Genomic DNA, 23,202 nt, shown 5'->3' with positions numbered 1-23,202 from the left:
ATTGAATAAATGGAACACTATCTAAAGCTATCGAGATTTACGTTTATAGTAGACTAAAATAAATGAAGACACGTGATTTTGCAGAGAACAAGCAGTAAGCTATAATTTTGTTGTCATGTCGTAAGCTACCAAATAGCAGAAGAAAGTATTGAGTTTTGTAGCACATTCATGGCCAATTGATAACATGATTTCTCAAGCCTACAAACCAGGGAAGCAAAACATAATGTGCACAAAAGCTGTGAAATATGCAGAGAGGTTTTGCAATCTGTACTCAGCACAGACATTTTTAGATAGCTGATATATCATATTATCCATTATCACATCTGGCATTAGTAAGTTTTAATACAAAGGTCAGTAGCAACAGATTGATATAGTTATCAAGATATGTTTTTACAACACTTAAATATAGATCGCAATCAAGGGAAGCAACACTACATCTGTTAGTTGCTAACTCTGGTTTGCATCTGAACTACTTATAAAAAAGCAAACTGAAATTTTTCTAAAGCCAGCAAGAGTTCTGTACACGGAACAACCAGAACCATCCAATCTATCCCACTTGATGAAAATCGAAGAGTTCATATTACTCCAATGGTCCCCCAGATGTTTAATTCAATCCGATTGAATGTTCAGCCTCTGCAGGCTCCCGTGCACGTTCCACCCCGATCCGTGTCTCGCTTCCGCAACCTCCCCATCCGCTCTAGAGACGCCCTGCATCCGAAAATCACAGCGCTGATCTCGCTCAACCGCGCTCTACGCCGCCAACCTTCCCCATGATGTCACTCCCCAGTTTTCGTGTGATGCCGGTGCCCCACGACTGAGCGACGGGATGCGTCGGCGATCTCGCGGCGCCTCGATCAAAGTCTTCACTCCCACCACGCGAGTAGCGCCTGCATGGTGGCCCACCCGAGCGCCGACGGCCGGACGATTCGGCGATCTTCCAACACCCTTGATTGGGGCGCTGGATCTCCTCGATTGTGATGGCCCTCTCCTCTACTCCTCACGCGAACGTTCCTCTATTTTCCCAGATTGGTGAGTGGCTGAATTTCATCTGAAAATTGCAGTACGCAACTGTGAATGAACTTTCTTTTATCTGAAAATTGCAGTGCGCAACTGCCTTTGCAAGGTTTATTTGGGCGTTTTGTGTCATCCTAAAAATAAATCAGGTTCAGTCATTGGATAATTTCACTTCAGCTCTAAAATGTATGCATTCTCATCGGGTTGTCACTTGTGTGATGGCATGTTCACTTTCTGTAATATCTTATGCAGGGCCAAATATAATCATTATACAACGCAGTGGTTAGTCACAAAATATGTACTATGCCTGACTGCTCCTCTGGGCCTGCCAATACTATTTCGTATGAGGATGTTTTGCTCTGTATTGCACTTCTCTATATTTACACGAAATTTATTTCACTTCAGCACTGAATTCTAATGGAATTGTTCGGTGCCAGACTTAAAATAAGTCCAGTTAACCCGTCTATGCCTGATTGGTCTTCGCTTCTGACTATATAAGAGCTTTCTGTTTATCTCTATTTCAAAATATTCATGTATAGCATTTTAGTTTGCTCTTACCAACAATAATTAGGTTCAGTTTGTCATGTATTGCATTTTTTTTTGCTCTTTATTGTGCCTACCAATTCGTGCATTTCAGATCAGGTATAAAATCAGTTGGCAGTCTTAACTTTGTCCAACTATATTATGTTAATATGTATTGGATAACTGCATACAGGGCACAACCAAAAATAAAGTGGCTTTGAGGTTGGTGGAATGCTCCAGTATAGAAAACCGATGATGCTTCATTCTGTAAAATCAAGAATGACCACTGTTAGACAGAGGTGAAAGGTACCATCACACTGTTTCTTGTACATAAAGCGTGCATAGGTTCTCTCTTTTTTTTTTTGACAGTTTCAAGGCCCGTTTGGTTGGATGTGCTGGCATACAATAAATCTTCAATGTTATAAGCTGTACCACACAAGGTTTGCATGGTCTAAGGTTAGCAATAGATGGGCTTGCAAAATTTACGAGTAGGTTTCGTTTTGTCTAACTAACCCACGACCTTTGTTTCTGTACATAGCTATGATCTGCTGGTTGAAAGACAAAGATATATTTTTTGTATCATTTAGAAAAGTATTCAAGGTTTGTTTATTTGATTTATATTAAATTTTAGATAATTGGTCTAACCTTTCCTTTTGGTAATCTGTTTCAATAGAGATAAGGGAGTTTGTACGCTGGGCTTAGATAAAAGAAAGTGAAGATGCCGAGGTTCTCAAGGTTTGCTTCAAATTTCTGTTGTGTATGGCTGTTGTAGCAGCATCTCACCTCATCTTTGGCCCCTGGCGGTTGGTGTGGTTTCCTCTCTCTTAGGGTTAGCTCTCCTCCAGCTCCCTCCTTTTGTAGGTCAGCACACACATGGGCTTGGACCAGTTGGGCCAGAAACATGTCCACTGTTCAACACTCCCCCTTAAGATGGATGGTAGATATCTATCACTCTCATCTAGTCACATGTCAAGTTGCATTCCCTTGTTCCCAGTCCCTTTGTCAAGCAATCAGCAATCTGCTTCCCAGAACTGACATGAGTAAGGCTGATGATCCTAGCATCAAGTTTCTCCTTAATGAAGAAACGATCAATTTTCACATGTTTTGTCCTATCATGTTGAATTGGATTATTTGCTATACTTATGGCTGACTGATTGTCAGACCAAGCTCTCAAGGGCCCCTTTCTCAGAAGCTAACTCGCTCAGGAGATGCTTCACCCAAAGCATCTCACACACCCCTTTAGATAAAGCTCTGTATTCAGCTTCTGCTGTTGATCTAGACACAACTGTTTATTTCTTGCTTCTCCGTGACACCAGATTTCCTCTCACAAACACACAATAGCCTGACGTTGATCTTCTATCATCTCGAAACTAGCCCAATCAGAGTCACTATAGCCATCCACCTCAAGGTGTCCACTCTTTGCAAACCACAACCCCTTTCCCGGAGTTCCCTCCAAGTATCTCAAAATTTTGTGCACTATATCAAGATCAAGGTTCAAGAAAGCGCTAAGCGTACTTGGTGCGGTGGCCTTCCGCTTAGCGCTTCAGCGTGCATAAGCGGCGCTTTTTTCCTCTTCTTTCCGCTTTTCTCCGCTTAAGCGTGTATGCAATCGATGCGGAAGGCCGCCGTAAGCGACTCTTTTTTCCGCTTTCCTGAACCTTGATCAAGATACCCACTCCTTGGTTCATGCATGTATCTGCTCACCACACCCACGGCATATGTAATGTCAGCCTGGTATGACACAAGTACAAGAGTCTCCCAACCAATTTCTGATAATTTTCCTTATTCACTAGCTCACCTGATTGTGTAGTCACTTGATGATTTTGTTCAATTGGGGTAGGGGTTGTACGACATCCCATCATGCCCATGTCACTCAAGAGATCTAAGGTGTATTTTCGTTGACATAAAGATATTTCCTTCTTGTCCGAGCCACTTCTAGGTCAAGGAAATATTTTAGGTTGCCCAAATCTTTCACCTCAAACTCCTTGCTCAGATACTCCTTCAATCTCTTTATTTCCTCTTGATCGTCTCCCGTGATGATGATGTCATCCACATAAACTGCAAGAATGGTGATCCTCCGCCCTCAACGTGTCTATAGAACACAGTGTGGTCACCATTGCATTGACCATACCCCATACCACACACAACTCGTCTAAACCTATCAAACCATGCCCTTGGAGATTACTTCAGACCATACAAGGATTTCTTCAGCCTGCATACTTTTCCCTTGGTCTGTGAGGTACCAAAACTTGGTGGTATCACCATGTACACTTCTTCCTGCAGGTCACCATGTAAGAAGGAATTCTTGACATCTAATTGATGCAACTTCCACCCAAAGTTAGCAGCACATGAAACCAATATTTTTACTGTGTTCATCTTCGCCACTGGAGCAAACGTCTCATCGTATTCAATTCCATAAGTCTGACTAAACCCACTAGCGACCAATCTGGCCTTATACCTTTCTACCTTCCCTTGAGGATTCTGCTTCAAGCATAGATCCACTTACAACTCACTGCCTTTTTCCCTGCTGACAGTATGGCTAGCACTCATGTCTTGTTTTTCTTCAGTGCTTCCAACTCTTCTATCATCGCTTCGCGCCACTTCGGATCTTGCTTTGCTGTCTTCCAATTGTTTAAAATTGACACGGTTTGTAGAGAGGCCACAAAAGCTCTATAGGAAGGAGACAAAGCCTCGTAAGAAATAAATTTGCTAATGTCATGTTCATCAGAAACAGTTTGTAGAACATGCATTTCGCAAAGAGCCTTACTTGCCACTTCACCCTTTCTGGCTGATTCACGTTTCTCCTTTCGCAATGTAATTGGCAAATCCATTGTGTCAGATGAGCTGCTAGCACTGCCTTGTTACTCCCCCTGCACATGTGGCTGTTGTCCCATTGTGCCATTGTGTCAGATGAGCTAACATCACTAACTTCCCGCTCCCCATGCACATGTGGCTGCCGCCGAGTGTACACTTGGAGATTCTGCGGGCACCGATCCTGAACAGGAACTTGGAGAGAATCAAGCGGAATTGTACCCACTACTGGTTGGACCTGAACCTGCACATCACCATCAGGTTTAGTACCCACAGAATCGCCCTTAGTGTGAGACATTACCTTCTCCCCCTCATGACCATCTTGCAGAGAGTGAAGTTGGTCAAGTTCTGCAAACAACATGCAAACAACAAGCTCAGATCAGTTTGCTCACCATAGAATGGCTCGGATTCCATGAAGGTGACATCCATACTTACAAACATGCGTTTCGCAGAGGGACACCAACATTTATACCCGTGTTGACTAGAGGAATAACCAACAAAAATACAGTTTACTGCTCGTGGATCTAACTTCCCAATCGATGGTCTATGATCCCGAACAAAGCATGTACTGCCAAATAATTTTGGAGGGACAACAAACTTATTTTTCCCAAACAACAACTCGCATGGGAATTTCATACCAATTATCCTGGAGGGTGTCCTGTTAATAAAAAAGTGGTTGTCATGACTGCTTCACTCCAGAGGAACTTAGGCACATTCATTGTGTACATCAACAAGCGGGCTACTTCCAAAATGTGTCCGTTTTTCCGCTCTGCTACACCGCTTTGGGGAGGGGTATCTGGGCAAGTCATTTGATGAAGAATACCTTATTCAGATAAAAAGGCCCCAAAGGTGGTGTTCAAATACTCCGTGCCATACTGCCATTGTCAGTCCTGAGCACCTGCACGTGTATCTGAAACTGATTCTTTACATATGCATGGAAGTTCTGAAAACAATGAAACACCTCATCCTTGTGGCGCATCAAATAAACCCAAGTCATACGAGAATAGCAGTCAATAAAGGTAACAAAGTACTTCATTCCATTCACTGACACCACTGGGGAAGTCCATACATCTGAATGAATACGCATAAAAGGAGATATGCTCCTAAGCCCCTTACTCACATATGAGGCTCTTGTATGTTTAGCATATTCGCAAGCATCACATGTTAATTGCCCTTGCTTATTTCACACATAATATCAAGAAATATTCTACTGAAAGATCGAGATGTCGCCTAGAGGGGGGGGGTGAATAGGCAATTAAAAACTCTTACGGATTTGTCTTGTATGAATGCGGAATTAAACTATCGTTTAGTTTACAAGCACAAACCCTAGATATGCTAAGCTCAACTAAGTGTAACAAGAACAAGTAGAGCTAAGCAAGATAGGCACAAGATATATGTAGCACAAGTGATAGCAAGATATATGTACTTCAAGCACGATGGCTATCACAAGGAAAGAGAGCTCGGGTATAGAAATAACCGAGGCACGCGGAGACGAGGATGTATTCCCGTGTTCCCTTGCTTTGCAACAAGGTACGTCACGTTTGGAGGAGTGGAGGTCCCACGAAGGATTCCCCGCGCCACGAAGGCTCACCCTATTCTCCGAACCACACCCACGAAGGATATTGGCCCTTTCCTTATGGTTAGCTTTTTCTCCGCTCCGGAGATGGCAAGCTCCACAACCACTTCACAAGCTCCACGAAGGAGAAGCCCGGGCCTCTTCACAATCTTCTTGAAGAGATCACCGGAGCACCAACCGCCAAGCCAACTAGGAGGTTTCCCTCCAAGAGTAACAAGCTCACGGTCTCTCACTCGAACTAATCGTGGTGGAGAGCTCAACACTATGCAATGATGCAAAGCAAGAACACTAGAGGTGTTCAAGTCCTTCACTCTCAAATCCCACCCAAACAACAAATGCTAGGATGAGATTGGAGAGGAAGAACAATGGGGAAAGTCAACAAAAGACTCCAAGATCTAGATCCCAAGAGTTCCCCTCACTTAGAGGAGAAATGGATTGGTGGAAGTGTAGATCTAGATCTCCTCTCTTAGATCCCTCAAGAATGAGAAAGAATCATGGGGGGAATCAAGAGAGAGAGCAAGTTCTTCAAAGGCAAAAATGGAGGAGAGAGAATGGAAGAACTACATCAGCCCAAGGTGGAAGAAGGGCTATTTATAGCCCAAGAGCAAATATAACCGTTGGGGAAAAGTTGGGCTGAGTCAACCGTCGAGGAGCCCGGTCAACTGGACCACAGACCGGTCCGCCCGGTGCAGGAGCCGGTCGGACCGGACCAGGGACCGGAGTCACTTTGCGTCGTCCAGGAGCTCCTCCGGTTGGCGCCCGGTTGGCGACCGGTCGACCGGACAGCACGCCGGGCCCGCCGGTCTGTAGGCCGGCTGACCGGATCAGTTAGGCGCACGTTTGGCGCCCGGTTGGCGACCGGTTGACCGGACTGCGCGCCGGACTGGCCGGTTGGGAGGCCGGTCAAACCGGGCGAGAAACCGGGCCAGCAGGAAAAACATGTTTTACTAAAACTGTGATAACTTTTGTGTCCGGACCCCGATTGACATGAAACCAATTTTGTTGGAAAGATAACGACGAATAGAACCCCAACAAAAACGATTTTTTGTTGGAAATATGGAGACTCCTCACAGGATATTTTGTTGGAAAGATAACGACGAATAGAACCCCAACAATAAAATTTTGTTGGAAATATGGAGACTCCTCACATGATATTTTTAGATGTTTTTAGAGAGGGAGTCTCCCACCGTCAAGAAACGGTGAAGACGTCCAAACTCGAAAACGCAATAGAAGATGCATGCGGATTCCGTTTTCGATGAACAAGCTCAAGAACCTCACACAGAGAAACACCAAGAAGCAATAAGGATATGCAAAGTATGCAAAGGGTTGAGCTCCCTAAGACGATGCGACAAGTTACCCAACCGAAAGCCCCTCTTGATAGTGCGGCTATCTATCCTATAATCCGGTCTCCCAACAACCACCTTGAGACCGGTAAAAGGAAAACCTATCAAGGTCATACCTTTGCCTTGCGCATCCCGCTTGATCTTGATGATAACTCTTCAAGCTCTACACAAGCCGGAATGCCTCACTTGATCATCGTTGCTTCGTGAAGACTCGCAAATGCTCCCCCATACACCATGATGGGAAAGCTTCATTGATGCACATCTTCACATGTCCAATGTCACCAAATGGACGGCAAGCTTCAAGCATGTGATCCACTTGAGATGCTCATCTTGAACTTGCACGACCCAACCTTGTATCTTCTCATACTCACTTAAGATAGAGCATGGCTAATATTGAGTTCCACATAAGAACTCCATCTTCATTTCTTCTTGTTGATCATATCACATATATATCTTCAAACCGATGATCTTGATGCCAATACACAAGGTATATCTTTATCTTCACGGCATCCATACTTGAATCCAACATATGGAGTACAAGTAGTACCTATGGAATATTCCTTCATATAAACTCAATGAAAACATTAGTCCATAGGGGTTGTCATTAATTACCAAAACCACACATAGGGGGAATATACCCTTACATCTACTCATCTTATCGAAAGACACATGCGCCATCCTACAGTGACGGATCATAGCCTGTTTTTTCTTGTCCTCCATGGTTGCAGCATACACCAACTCTGGCTACACCCCCTTTTCCACATACCAGAGCCCCTTAAGCCTGGTGCCAGTCCCAACCATATGCCTCGTCTCCCGCTCCTGAATCGCGACACCAAACTTGTTAAGAGTCACACTATAGTCTATGTCATCAATGAGAGCACTCATAGAGCAAATTAACAGGAAACGCTGGGACGTGTAAAACTGATGACAAAGAGATGTTTGAAGTGCATTGTGCCCTCTCCAACAACAGGTTGTTTTGTACCGTCAGCAGCTTGAATGGTGCCTTTGTGAGTAGGAGGATGCTTAATGTACTACTCAAACACACCGTGCCCGCAACATGCTTAGATGCGCCAGAGTCTAGAATCCATTCTGTATCATTCTCATTAGTAGCAAGGAATGCCTTTTCAGAATTACTTTCATCCATGGAGACCAAGTTAGCAAAGTTTCCATAGGCAGCACCATCCACTTCTGCATCCTTTGACATCCCATTGTCCACTTCAGGCGCCATGTGTGCACTCTGTCCACGGAGTTTTCGGTGTGTCCTCCTCTACCTCTAGCAGTTTGACGACCTGAGTATCCACCTCTGCCTCCTGCCATCCTGCTACTTCCCCCTCTGTTATATCCCATGCCTCTACCACGAGTTGGGCAGTTCCACTTCAGGTGACCAGTCTCCCCACAAATGAAACAGTCCCTAGTCCCTTTCCACTCTCTGCGCTCATTCACGGCAAACGTTGGAGCTGACACAACTTTCTCATTTGCTGGTTCCAGAGAGAGCCGCACCTCCTCTTGAGCCATTGCTGCAATGGCCTCGTCAAGAGTGAGCAAGGAGGCGTGGTGCAGCAGACATGCCTTTCTGCCATGAAAACACTTATTTAGCCCCTCCAAAAGCATAAGCACACGCTTGCGTGCTATCCACTTGTGCCCTGACTCGATGGAGGCTGCATCATAGAGTTCGAGAGGGTCACAGTTATCCTGATCAGCCCATAAGGCTTGCAGCTCTGCCACATATGCCATCATTGTCATGTCCCCCTAGCGGAGATGGCGAATCTTCCCATCAATCTGAGCAATGAGCATGACATTACCTTTACCAGAGTACTGGGTGGACAAAGTCTTTCCATATTTCAGCAGCTGTGGACAGCCCTCCCACGGAACGCCCAATGGAGGGCACCACCGAGTTCAACAGCCACCCAATAAGCAGAGAGTTGACGGTTTTCCACTTCTTTCCCTGCACTAGTCTTGTCTCCTGGTGTCCCCAATAAGTACCCATCAAGATCTTTCTGATCCACAACCAACATTGCCCTCCAAGACCAACTCAGATAGTTGATAACCCCCTCTAGCTTGATGTCCATGGGTGACAGGTAATCTTCTGAACCACTTCTTGTCGAGGAACCATGGCCTCAGAGCCACCCCCTTTTGAAAGAAACAGCGTGAGCTGCTCAAGAGCCTCCGCAAGGCCTTTGGACTCACCCATCTGCACTCTCACCTTCACCCAGCAAAAACAACAAACAACTTCGACGCACGCTGACCAACAACCTCCTTTCACCAGCAGCAGGCACACAAAACTTGAGAAACCACCACCCCTGCTTCACTCCTTGACGAGCAGCTGCACGCAGCAGCAAGAACCACAGTCCAGCTTGTCCTTCTCCTTCCCCTTGCACGCAGCACCACCTCGTCTCCTCTCCGCCGCGCAGAACCACTGTTGTTCCCTGCCGGAACCGGCTTCCCTTCAGGCCCCACTGTCGCCTTGCTCCGATACCATGTTGTAGCAGCAGCTCACCTCATCTTTGGTCCCTGGCGGCTGGTGTGGTTTCCTCTCTCTTAGGGTTAGCTCTCCTCCAGCTCCCTCCTTTTATAGGTCAGCACACCACTTGGGCCAGAAACATGTCCAGTGTTCAACAATGGCTCTGTTCTCGATGTCATTTTTTTCCAACTCAAGAAAACTGATGCCCCATGTAAGTCTTGATTGCATTGTTTGATGGAGGAAGAGCATAATATTATTTTTCAACTTCTTTTGCGGAATTCCATGTCAAGTCTTGATTGCAAAGTGCCACTATGTACCCTAATGTAACCTCTGAAACTCTAAATGTTTTTTCAGGTATGGGTCAAGTACGAGAATGGCAATCCCCTAGACTTGTGGACCCCGAGCTATCCAATTCAGCAACACGGAGGTGGTTCAAGTGACCCACCTCTTGCTCATTTGCAGCCAGGGCTCCCTACACAGACAGCCCTCCATGTCGAGTATGGTCTCGGTGCTCATGGGAGATGCCAACACGGTCACGGAGGATGTCATCAAGCCCAACTACATCATGGAGTGGCAGGTGAAAGGCCAGGAAGCAGCTAGGTCAGTTCGTCGATGCATCAGTCTTCCAGCAGCCATGCCGAGTATGGCACATCAGCGACCCCACCGCTGTTGTACACCTCCACTACCGACGAGGTCATGTAACTGAATGAAGGCATGGACATACATGCTAGAAGGATGGTGAATATGATCGCGCGGCTCTTCACCTTAAACTATGTAATTGCTAAGCTCGGGTGCCTCAACTCTTCCCTTCTATGCATTGTTCGCTGATGCAATTTCAGATATGTACACTTCCTTTTGTGGTTTTCACATGATACGATTAATAATAGTTACCTGATAGAATATTAATTAATTTGGTTTCGAGCTATCTGAATTGTGTACTGTCACTCCACACTTCCCTAGTTCCCTGCTATACCAGTTTCTAAATTCTGGCTGTGTATTGGAGCAGCACAGCAGTGTCAGATGATTCAAGTATTAGTTTGTGAGGTAAGATTTTGAAAGAAAGACATTAGGCTTTAGTTTTTCTTAATCATTGTTAGGCTAGGTGAATTTTGGCAGTAATGCATACACTAAATGTGTGCATCACCCAACTATTTTCGCACCTCATGTACTTGAAGTTGTAATTTGGTTTCTTCTGTCTGTTTCATAACAATTCTTAAGTAAACAACTGTCTGGTTTATGTAAACCAGAGAGTGCAAGTAATGCTTTCAGTTGATCTTGACATAACTTTTGTAATGCTCAAAATAACAAAATAGAGTTATGTTTTATTGTTAACAAACTACTACAGTGAACATATTATGACCTGTATCTCCTTGAAAACGTTTTTTACATTCTGTTTGGTGGACATCTAATAATTTGGAACTTAAGTGATATCTCAAAGAAGACTATGCATGGCCAAAGTAAGCTCACACATACTATTAAGTATGGTTTGAATTTTGTAGGACCCTGCATTTTGTTTTCAAAATATGTAGGAGTTACAATTGCTATAATTTCTCATTGCAATTCAAAATTTAATCATAATAAAATACATTATTTTTTGGTAAATTGTATTATGAAAGACTTTTGGTATATAAATATTAGTTATTGCAATTTGTATTAGTTGATATTGAGACGTGCGTTTGCACGTGCACACTTACTAGTAAAGCATAGCTTGCAAATGTAAAACTTAAATCTAGGCAGATTAGATACCACACTAAACCGAGGGTACATACTCTAAGTTCTAACCATTTGATGGGCACAAATCATGATACAACAACATAGCTTTAGTAATACTTGTTACCTTTGCTAGACCTTTTCTTTTCACCAAACGCATATGAGACTGTCCCATTCACAAAATACCTACACATAAAAAAGAACCTCTGGTAAGAGCATTTCTGTAGAAGAAATGCTCTAGTGAGACTATAAGATCAACAGAGAGGAGAAACCAATTACTACAAGTCGGAGAATGAAATAATCATCAAATAGAAATGCTCTAGCTTTGAATTCTACATTTGTTTGCTTACACGCCATAAATATGAATAGAAATGAACGGAGTATATTTGTTGTGCATTCTGAATTCCAAAAATAAATTTGAAGACATGCACGGTTAACTCAATAAAATTGTACACATTAAGATGACAGGACATGCAAGAAAAGCAGTACCTAGTCAAAGGATGATTACTCGCGATGAGAAATGCAGGTGCGTGCATACAGATTCCGAAAATCCTGCCGTTTAAGAGAATGGTAATATAGCAAGGAGGACGATCTTGCAAGACAACCACAGTGCCAGGTGACAGGAAATGTATGATAATTCAACTATGCCCACAACATTTCTCTGCAAGTGACTCCTAATTGAAATCTCAACAGTGCAAATGCATGATTACCTGTTGAAAGTTTTTTTGTTGAATTTTTCACCGGGGGGGGGGGGGTCACAATCCCCACCTGAATTTCATTGGTTGGGAATTATAGTGGATCAATGGACTATCATATATAAAGACACTGGATTTTGCAGAAAGTATTGAGTTGTGAAGCATATCCATGCCTAGATGAAAACAGGAGTTCTGAAGCCTACAAACCAGGGAAGCAAAACATAATGTGCACCAAAAAAATGTTGAATATGCGGACAGATTTTGCAATCTGTTCATGGGAAACTAAAATTCTGGATTGCTGATAGTTCACGTCATCGACTATCAGATCTGCCGGTATTACCAAGTTTTAGTACATGAAGGTATATTTTTACAACACTAAAAAGTAGATGCAATCTAGTGGAAGCCAGCTCGCATCTGTTAATTCCTAACTCTATTTTGCATAAGATCTTGATCAATCCATTTTCCTTGAGATACTTCACGGCATAATAGCGTGGTCCGAACCGGCCCTCCAAGCCATAAGTGAGCAACGCCGGCCGATAAACAATGTAGGTCGATTCTAATCCCAGCTCAGAAATGAGGAAACCTGACTTACGCTGCAGCATGTCCTTGGGCATTGTTAGCACGTCCGGAGCCTTAGACACAGCAATGCCGGCCTCAGCCTCCGACCAACTGAACGTGTTTTCCAAATTCTGCACTTTCACAGCAATCTTCTCCTCGCTGAAGAATGCAACAACCTTCAGCGCACGCCTGAACATTCCAGAGCCGCGGGGCACATCTATGGCTTGTGCGTGCACTGCCATCGCCGAGACGCGTTCTGGTTTGCAGCCAAGTGTCCGTGGCACAGCGAGGCACACAACGATGGAAATACCACAAACATCTATTCCGCACAGGGACTGATCCCGCACTCCCGCGACATTGAACTTTACTGCCCTGTTGAGGCAGCAGCTGAGATGGTGGTAAGAGCTGCTCTTGATTAAGCGGAAGAAATTATCGCAGGAGCCTAAGAGGGGCAGGTAGTACTGCAGCTTGGAGACGATTGATTTGCAGCGGAAGCTTTTGGGGGCCAGCGAGAGTGCGAGACGAGGGGTTCGATCTTAGAACGCGGTAGACTGAGACTGGTGAGCCTGACGACGTCAGGGGCCAGGATTCAGTCCACGCCAGCGCAGAGGATCAGCGGGTCCTTGGCGACAAGGGCGGCGACGTCGGTGATGGAGAGGCCGATACCGGCGAGGAAGGCGACTAGGCATCGGGATTGGTAGGTGATTTGAGGCGGGAGGGCTTTGCGGTGGCCTTGAGGCCTTGAGGGGAAACTGCAGCGGCGGCAGAGAGGCGGTGGAGAGAGGAGACGGTTTGCTTGGCTTGAGAGGTGGCGGGACACGAGAGGATGTGGGTGAGGACGCAGATTCATAGGCGGAGCATGGCGCCGGCGGGCGGCGTGGCGGCACCGGCGGCGAGTGAGACGATAGCCGCCGGCTGTTGGTTTCTCACAGCGCAGAGACGCAGCATAAGAGGAGAGGCCCAGGAAAGAATTCTCCAGGAGGCCAACTTGTGGGCCTTGAACCCTTATCACTCTATAGTCTATATGCGCTGCAGAGCCCATATTAGGTTTGCCCCTAAAAAGTTTACTTGCAGATAGAGATGCCGTAGCATTCTTAAAAAAAAGTGTAGATAGATGCCGTAGGAGTACAAGAACCATGTCAAAAAAATAAATCCAACTATATCCGTCAGGTAGAACATGAGTCTCGATAATAAAATCATAAAAGTATGGAGAAGATGGAAGCAACTGTCTTTATTTCCTCACTGAACCAAAGTCATTCTTTTAAAAAGCCAACTTAGACATAAGAAAACTCGGTTGATTTATTTATATCTAGCAAAAAATTGAAACAATTCAAAAGATTTGCCATTTTCATTGATTAAGAAAATTGGTTTTTAGAGGTCTTACAAACCAAGTTTGACCATAGCCAAGTCAATACATAAAAGCCTACTCTCGCGGCATAACACTACTCAACGCTTTTGCCCCGGCTAGGCACCACATTGCAGCATCGTCTTTAATTTTCATAACTAGCATATTAAATGTTATGGAAGTGTCGTGGAAGACGCGGGCATTTCTTTCTTTCCAAATTTCACATGAAACCAACATAGCTGGCAAGCAAAGCCATTGCTCTTCTCGATTGCCCTCTCTTGTGGACGCCTTCAAGCTAGCATTCTTTCACCATGCTCATTAGTTGTCAATCCATTGGTTCAACATCATGTAGGCCAAGCCAAGCTTTCAAAGATGACCAAACTCTAACGGTGAACTGACTTGAAGAGAAGGTGGTCGGCCGACTCTTGCACTTGATTACAAAGCTTGCATAGCCCACAATTAGGCCAACCTATTTTTTTGAAGCACATCCACCGTCCACACCCTATTTTGTAGGATCAATCAAGCAAAAAAATTGCACTTTGGCGGTGCCCACGACTTCCAAACAGTAGTGGGCAAAGGGGATATGGTGAGATTCTCAAATTGCATGTTGTAAGCAGTCTTGGTCGAGTAACACCCATCATTGGAAGGCTTCCACGTGATCTTGTCGATATTGTCATTTTCCAAATGAACATTTTGAAGCATTTTCTCATAGCTTGGAAAATTGGACAATGTGCTCCACGGAGAGGCCACTTTGCATATTGATTTGCCAGACCCAAAAATCATTCTCCAAAACTTTCTTGACCGAACATTTCCTTTTTTTTTAAGAGGTCAACGATGAGTTGAGCACTGTCTTTTGGGGCCAATCCTTCGAGCAAAGACGCATTCCAAAAGGAAGCCTTTTCCCCATTTTCTATTGTGACAATCGTTGCCTTCCCAAATAGCTCCACATCTAGCAAAATCATCCACAATGAGCTTGCAACATTAATGGTACTTTCGTTCAAAAAATGGATATCACAAATTTTTCTAAATTTTAATGTAGACCCGAGCATCTAAATGTAAATAAACCTAGAAACTTTTGGGAATTTAAATTTCATAACCTAATTTGAAATGTACTCGCAGCACAATAAAAAGAAGAAGGCAAGTTGAACGCTGAATACTGTTGATAGGCTAAATCTGGAGCTGAATTTGAGGTAGCTAAAAGCTACCATGCACAGCTGAATCGGTTTCTGTTTTCCTAGAGCCGTGTTTTGAATCAGTTGGATAGGAATAGGCGGTAGACAGTGTTTGCGGTTTGCGTGTTACTGTACCTGCCACCTTGTTGATGCATCACATTTGCGCCCATGAGTCCATGAGGCATCGCAACAGCCCTTCAAGGCGACGCTCCTGACACCGGAGACGGGCGCAGAGAAAGAGAGAGATAAGAATCGACACCGCAGCAGATTCGATTCCGTCTACGATTCAACTGATCAACTCCTCCCCCACGCAACGCAATGGATGGGCCATGCTCCGGGGCCTCTGCCCCTTTCCCGTGATCGCAGTTGCGCAAAGAGAAAGAGGGCCCCTCTCTGTCGAAGCTTACCGTGCACCCTGCACAAAGCCATTATCCGTGGAACTGGAACAGCTTTCTTCACTTGCTTGCAGCTTCAGGCCTGCGCGCCGCATCTTTCAGACAAGCAAAGATACAAGAGTAGCTCTCTGCTGCTGCCTAGCTCTTGTCTAGTAGCCGATCCATCAGCTGCAGCTCTTTAACCAGCCCATTTGATCTTCGCACGCATGCAGCTCGCTGTAAAAAAGATGGGTTTACGTTGGATGGGGAACGAAATTTTTTTTTTTTTTTTTTGCGAAAGATGGGGAACGAAATTACAAGTGCAAGTGCACTTCCATTCATCATTGTTGGATAAATAAAAGCAGATCGATCGATTGTGTATACCTAGCTAGCGCCCATGGGCCATGGACATCTTTCTTTTCAGTACCTCAGGCATCCGTCCCACCACGGGTCTACGGCTCTACGCATGGCAGGGTAGCTACCCGCCTGCCCGCCTGCTGCGTAAATGGAGGCCAAGGCATCCGATCAGGCACGGAAAGTCGATACGTGAACAGTGTCCAGATGTCCAATGCTAATTCTGTATGCATGCGTCGTGCCTCGTGCGGTGTCGCACCGTAGGAAAAGTATATTTCGAATCCATCCAAATTAATTTTGAACAATTGAATTCTGGTCTAAATTAAAGTCCAGGGTTGTTTCGTGAACCGCGAGAGGATAATCTTCGCCTAGAATTATACATAGCCATGGGCAGCCGGCCTGAAATTTCCGGGCCTGGGCCCGAAAAAGTTAGCCTGATGGCCGTGCTGGGCCTGGGTAGCCCAAAAAGATGAAGTAAGGAAGCGGCCCGGCCCGCAATCCAATGGGTTTTCAGGCATTTTGACCAAGCTTGGGCCTGGATTGTGTGCATAGGGCTTTTCTCGGCCCGGCCCGACATATGGCTAGGTATACCTGGAATACCTATTGTCTAGTTGACTAGACGGACCCGAATGTCAGATACCCCGCTATTTAAATCCATCGCTCTTCCCATTTGGAAAATATGGAAGGGGGCATGACTGTGTCGTACAACGGTGGAGATGTGCAGGAGTAGGGAATTGAGGATGCATCTGTCCTCCACCACTTGGCCACGACCGACGAGGAAGAGGAAGTGTGCGGCAACGACTTCGAGCTCTGTGGCTCTAGGCGGCGAGTGCCTAGACGAAAAAAAGGACGTGGTGCTTCCCAAGGACAAGCAGACGGCGACGAGTTCAAGCACCACGATAGGTCACCGTCAACGCGTTCGTGCTCCTCGTCGTCCTTGTGACCACGCACGTCAAGCTACTGTTGCTCGACGGTGGCACACCAGTGGGCTGAGTCTATAGATGGAACAACCTCAGAGAGCTAGGGACCCCGCAGTTTGAAAAAATGCCACACGACATCTGTCAACTTGGTCAAACAGCTCCACGGCTCGATTTAGATAGGGATTCAATTGTCCAGACACGAATTTAAAGCTTGGTGCTTATTTTGTAGAGATTTTTTTCGGAGTGTGGCGTTTTGAAGGCCGAGCTGCATGCATTTTAGCTCTTTATTTTCGAACACTCTATTGTATTTAAAGTTTCTGTGAAACAAAATCCTACAGGTAGCCAATGATGTATACCGCAATAGTGCAAAATCTCAATGCAAAATAATTTATATTCTAGGCTACACGAAAAGCATGCTTTTAAGGCTTAAGATCCTACTTCCTGAAGAGAAGGCTGCCTCCTTATCCGAACCTACTTTAGACCACCCGAACCTAACTAAAGGTGTGAGGCAGTACCTCTAGGGCAGTGCATTGGGCATACCCTTACGCAGCAGGCGGGAGGCCAAGGCATCCGATCAGGCACGGAAAGTCGATACGTGAACAGTGTCCAGATATCTAATGATATTCACGACGCGGTGTCGCACTGTAGGAAAGGTATATTTCAAACACATCCAGATTAATTTTGAATAAGTTTTTTAGACAGAAGGCTTCAAATGAGCCCAGCTTTAAATTAACGAAGTCATCAACCGATTAGGGGTTACCCCAAGAGTTACAACACACGCCCATGCGCCAAGCGCACACCGAACCCACAACAAAAGACAACACATAAAATGTCAAGCCGAAGCGCCAGCTTGATCCATGACGAGGGAGCCTTGTCTTCTATTGCACCGGAGCAATCACGGTCGTGTCCACACCACCCGCCTGCTGCGTAGATGGAGGCCAAGGCATCCAATAAGTCAATACGTGAACAGTGTCTAGATGTCCAATGCTTGCACGAGTCATGCGGTGTCGCACCTTGTGAAAAGTATATTTCGAATCCATCCAAATTAATTTTGAACAATGGAATCCTAGTCTAAATTAAAGTCCAGGGCTATCTGTTGAACCGCGAAACCCTAATCTTCGCCTGGAATTATATCTGGTCATGAGCAGACCGGCCCGAAATTCGCAGGCATGTGCCTAAAAAAGTTGACCCAATGGCCGGGCCGGGCCTGGGTAGCCTAAAAAGGTTAAATAAGGAAGCGGCCCGGACAGCGGCCCTCTAGCCCGACAGATTTTCACGCTTTTTGACCGGGACTGGGCCTAGATTTTGTGCATAGGGCTTTTCTAGGCCTGGCCCGACAGATGCCTAGGTATACCTACAATACCCATTGTCTCATTGACTAGAGGAGCCTGAATGTCAGATACCCCGCTACCTAAATCCACCGCTCTTCCCATTTTGAAAATATGGGAGGGGGCATGATTGTGTCGTACAATGATGGAGATGTGCAGAAGCATGGACGTCGGGAATTGAGGATTCATCTTTCCTCCCACGCTTGACCGCGATCGACGAGGAAGAAGTGTGCAGCAACGACGCCTGATGGCGTGTATTTCACACGTTCGTTGGGCAACCCCAAGAGGAAGGTATGATGCGCACAGCAGCAAGTTTTCCCTCAGAAAGAAACCAAGGTTTATCGAACCAGGAGGAGCCAAGAAGCACGTTGAAGGTTGATGGCGGCGGGATGTAGTGCGGCGCAACACCGGGGATTCCGGCGCCAACGTGGAACCTGCACAACACAACCAAAGTACTTTGCCCCCAACGAAACGAGTGAGGTTGTCAATCTCACCGGCTTGCTGTAACAAAGGATTAACCGTATTGTGTGGAAGATGATTGTTTGCAGAGAAAATAGTAAAAACAAGTATTGCAGCAGATTTGTATTTCAGGTATTAAAGAATGGACCGGGGTCCACGGTTCACTAGAGGTGTCTCTCCCATAAGATAAAAGCATGTTGGGTGAACAAATTACGGTCGGGCAATTGACAAATAGAGAGGGCATAACAATGCACATATATGACATGATAAGTATAGTGAGATTTAATTGGGCATTACGACAAAGTACATAGACCGCCATCCAACCGCATCTATGCCTAAAAAGTCCACCTTCAGGTTATCATCCGAACCCCTCCAGTATTAAGTTGCTAACAACAGACAATTGCATTAAGTATGGTGCGTAATGTAATCAACAACTACATCCTCGGACATAGCGCCAATGTTTTATCCCTAGTGGCAACAGCACAACACAACCTTAGAACTTTCCGTCACTGTCCCGGTGTCAATGCGAGCATGAACCCACTATCGAGCATAAATACTCCCTCTTGGAGTTAAAAGCAAAAACTTGGCCGAGCCTCTACTAGTAACGGAGAGCATGCAAGATCATAAACAACACATATGTAATAACTTGATAATTAACATGACATGGTATTCTCTATCCATCGGATCCCGACAAACACAACATATAGAATTACAGATAGATGATCTTGATCATGTTAGGCAGCTCACAAGATTCAACAATGAAGCACAATGAGGAGAAGACAACCATCTAGCTACTGCTATGGACCCATAGTCCAGGGGTGAACTACTCACTCATCACTCCGGAGGCGACCATGGCGGTGTAGAGTCCTCCGGGAGATGAATCCCCTCTCCGGCAGGGTGCCGGAGGAGATCTCCAGAATCCCCGAGATGGGATCGGCGGCGGCGGCGTCTCAGTAAGGTTTTCCGTATCGTGGTTTTTTCGCATCAGGGGTTTCGCGACGGAGGCTTTAAGTAGGCGGAAGGGCGAGTCGGGGGCCTGACGAGGGGCCCACACCATAGGGCGGCGCGGGCCCCTCCTTGGCCGCGCCGCCTTGTGGTGTCGCCACCTCGTGGCCCCACTTCGTATGCTCTTCGCTCTTCCGGAAGGTTCGTGGCAAAATAGGCCCCTGGGTCTTCGTTTCGTCCAATTCCGAGAATATTTTGTTACTAGGATTTCGAAACCAAAAACAGCAGAAAACGGAACCGGCACTTCGGCATCTTGTTAATAGGTTAGTTCCGGAAAATGCACGAATATGACATAAAGTGTGCATAAAACATGTAGGTATCATCAATAATATGGCATAGAACATAAGAAATTATCGATACGTCGGAGACGTATCAAGCATCCCCAAGCTTAGTTCGCTCGTCCCGAGCGGTAAAACGATAACAAAGATAATTTCCGAAGTGATATGCCATCATAACCTTGATCGTACTATTTGTAAACATATGTAGTGGATGCAGCGATCAAAACAATGGTAATGACATGAGTAAACAAGTGAATCATAAAGCAAAGACTTTTCATGAATAGTACTTCAAGACAAGCATCAATAAGTCTTGCATAAGAGTTAACTCATAAAGCAATAAATCAAAGTAAAGGCATTGAAACAACACAAAGGAAGATTAAGTTTCAGCGGTTGCTTTCAACTTGTAACATGTATATCTCATGGATAATTGTCAACATAGAGTAATATAACAAGTACAATATGCAAGTATGTAGGAATCAATGCACAGTTCACACAAGTGTTTGCTTCTTGAGGTGGAGAGAGATAGGTGAACTGACTCAACATAAAAGTAAAAGAGAATGGTCCTTCAAAGAGGAAAGCATCGATTGCTATATTTGTGCTAGAGCTTTTATTTTGAAAACATGAAACAATTTTGTCAACGGTAGTAATAAAGCATATGAGTTATGTAAATTATATCTTACAAGTTGCAAGTCTCATGCATAGTATACTAATAGTGCCCGCACCTTGTCCTAATTAACTTGGACTACCGGATCTTTGCAATGCACATGTTTTGACCAAGTGTCACAATGGGGTACCTCCATGCCGCTCGTACAAAGGTCTAAGGAGAAAGCTCGCATTTTGGATTTCTCGCTTTTGATTATTCTCAACTTAGACATCCATACCGGGACAACATGGACAACGAGATAATGGACTCCTCTTTAATGCATAAGCATGTGGCAACAATTATTATTCTCATATGAGATTGAGGATATATGTCCAAGACTGAAACTTCCACCATGAATCATGGCTTTAGTTAGCGGCCCAATGTTCTTCTCTAACAATATGCATGCTCCAACCATGAAGGTGGTAGATCTCTCTTGCTTTAGACAAGACGGACATGCATAGCAACTCACATGATATTCAACAAAGAATAGTTGATGGCGTCCCCAGAAACATGGTTATCGCACAACAAGCAACTTAATAAGAGATAAAGTGCATAAGTACATATTCAATACCACAATAGTTTTTAAGCTATTTGTCCCATGAGCTATATATTGCAAAGGTGAATGATGGGATTTTAAAGATAGCACTCAAGCAATTTACTTTGAAATGGCGGATAAATACCATGTAGTAGGTAGGTATGGTGGACACAAATGGCATAGTGGTTGGCTCAAGTATTTTGGATGCATGAGAAGTATTCCCTCTCGATACAAGGTTTAGGCTAGCAAGGTTATTTGAAACAAACACAAGGATGAACGGTACAGCAAAACTCACATAAAAGACATATGGTAAACATTATAAGACTCCATACCGTCTTCCTTGTTGTTCAAAATTCAATACTAGATGTTATCTAGACTCTAGAGAAACCAAATATGCAAACCAAATTAGCAAGCTCTAAGTGTTTCTTCATTAATGGGTGCAAAGTATATGATGCAAGAGCTTAAACATGAGCACAACAATTGCCAAGTATCAAATTATCCAAAACATTTTAGAGTTACTACATGTAGCATTTTCCAATTCCAACCATATAACAATTTAACGAAGAAGAAACTTCGCCATGAATACTATGAGTAGAGCCTAAGGACATATTTGTCCATATGCTACAGCGGAGCGTGTCTCTCTCCCATAAAGTGAATGCTAGGATCCATTTTATTCAAACAAAACAAAAAACAAAAACAAACCGACGCTCCAAGCAAAGTGCATAAGATGTGACGGAATAAAAATATAGTTTCGGGGAGGAACTCGATAATGTTGTCGATGAAGAAGGGGATGCCTTGGGCATCCCCAAGCTTAGACGCTTGAGTCTTCTTAAAATATGCAGGGGTGAACCACCGGGGCATCCCCAAGCTTAGAGCTTTCACTCTCCTTGATCATATTGCATCATACTCCTCTCTTGATCCTGGAAAACTTCCTCCACACCAAACTCGAAACAACTCATTAGAGGGTTAGTGCATAATAAAAATTCACTTGTTCAGAGGTGACACAATCATTCTTAACACTTCTGGACATTGCATAAAGCTATCTGGACATTAATGGATCAAAGAAATTCATCCAACATAGCAAAAGAGGCAATGCGAAATAAAAGACAGAATCTGTCAAAACAGAACAGTCCGTAAAGATGGATTTTATTAGGCCACCAGACTTTCTCAAACGAAAATGCTCAAATTGAATGAAAGTTGCGTACATATCTGAGGATCATGCTCGTAAATTGGCTTAATTTTCTGAGCTACCTACAGGGAGATAGACCCAGATTCGTGACAGCAAAGAAATCTGGAACTGCGCAGTAATCCAAATCGTACTTACTTTTCTATCAAAGACTTTACTTGGCACAACAAAACATAAAACTAAGATAAGGAGAGGTTGCTACAGTAGTAAACAACTTCCAAGACACAAATATAAAACAAAAATACTGGAGTAAAAACATGGGTTGTCTCCCATAAGCGCTTTTCTTAACGCCTTTCAGCCTAGGCGCGAAAGTGTGTATCAAGTATTATCAAGAGATGGTGTGTCAACCTTACCTTGGGCTTTACCCTTACCTTTCTTATTGTTTTTCTTTTCCTTTGGTTTAGGAAATATATGATTTCCCCCGGTATAGAGGTGAATTTCAGAGTGCCTTCTCCCACATCAATGATTGCTCCCAATAGTTTCAACGAGGATCTCCCGAGTATGATTTTTCCTGTTTCAATAACAAGATAATCAATGGATATTGTTCTTCCAAGAATGGTTGTATGCACACCTGCGGCTATTCCCTTAGGAATTATAATAGAGTTATCAATGAGAGTTATTTCTTCTCCTCCTTCATCGACTCCCCAAAGTTTCAAAGATTTATAAATGCTTTCGGGCATAAGGCAAAATTCATACATAATATCACAAGTAGGCATGAGTTCGATCACCGATAACAATTTTAACGAGTAGGATCCCACAATGAAAGTTTAGAGTTCACTAAAACTTGTTCAAGACGATTACGAACGTGGCAATAGTTATCATCCGAGCGAGATGTACTTATCTCGAGATTGTTTAATCTACTATATATGCTAGTGAGGGCTGAATCAAAGTTATTAGCTGAATCATGTGATGC

At 44.4% G+C, this 23,202-nt stretch overlaps 1 long non-coding RNA gene across 1 annotated transcript; it reads right to left on the bottom strand.

The window, feature by feature from the left end:
• Window positions 1–1,671: 1,671 nt before the first annotated feature.
• Window positions 1,672–12,047, bottom strand: LOC124666277. Its single transcript, XR_006990847.1, has 3 exons — window positions 11,927–12,047; window positions 11,565–11,623; window positions 1,672–1,801 (listed from the first exon to the last, which is right to left on the bottom strand). It is a non-coding gene; the product is annotated as an uncharacterized LOC124666277 (long non-coding RNA).
• Between the last annotated feature and the right edge of the window lie 11,155 nt (window positions 12,048–23,202).

This window comes from Lolium rigidum, chromosome 6 (genome assembly GCF_022539505.1).
Source record: "Lolium rigidum isolate FL_2022 chromosome 6, APGP_CSIRO_Lrig_0.1, whole genome shotgun sequence".
Lineage (NCBI taxonomy): Eukaryota > Viridiplantae > Streptophyta > Magnoliopsida > Poales > Poaceae > Lolium > Lolium rigidum.
The sequence above is the reverse complement of the archived record's forward strand: the minus strand, read 5'-3'. Positions and strand labels throughout refer to the sequence as shown.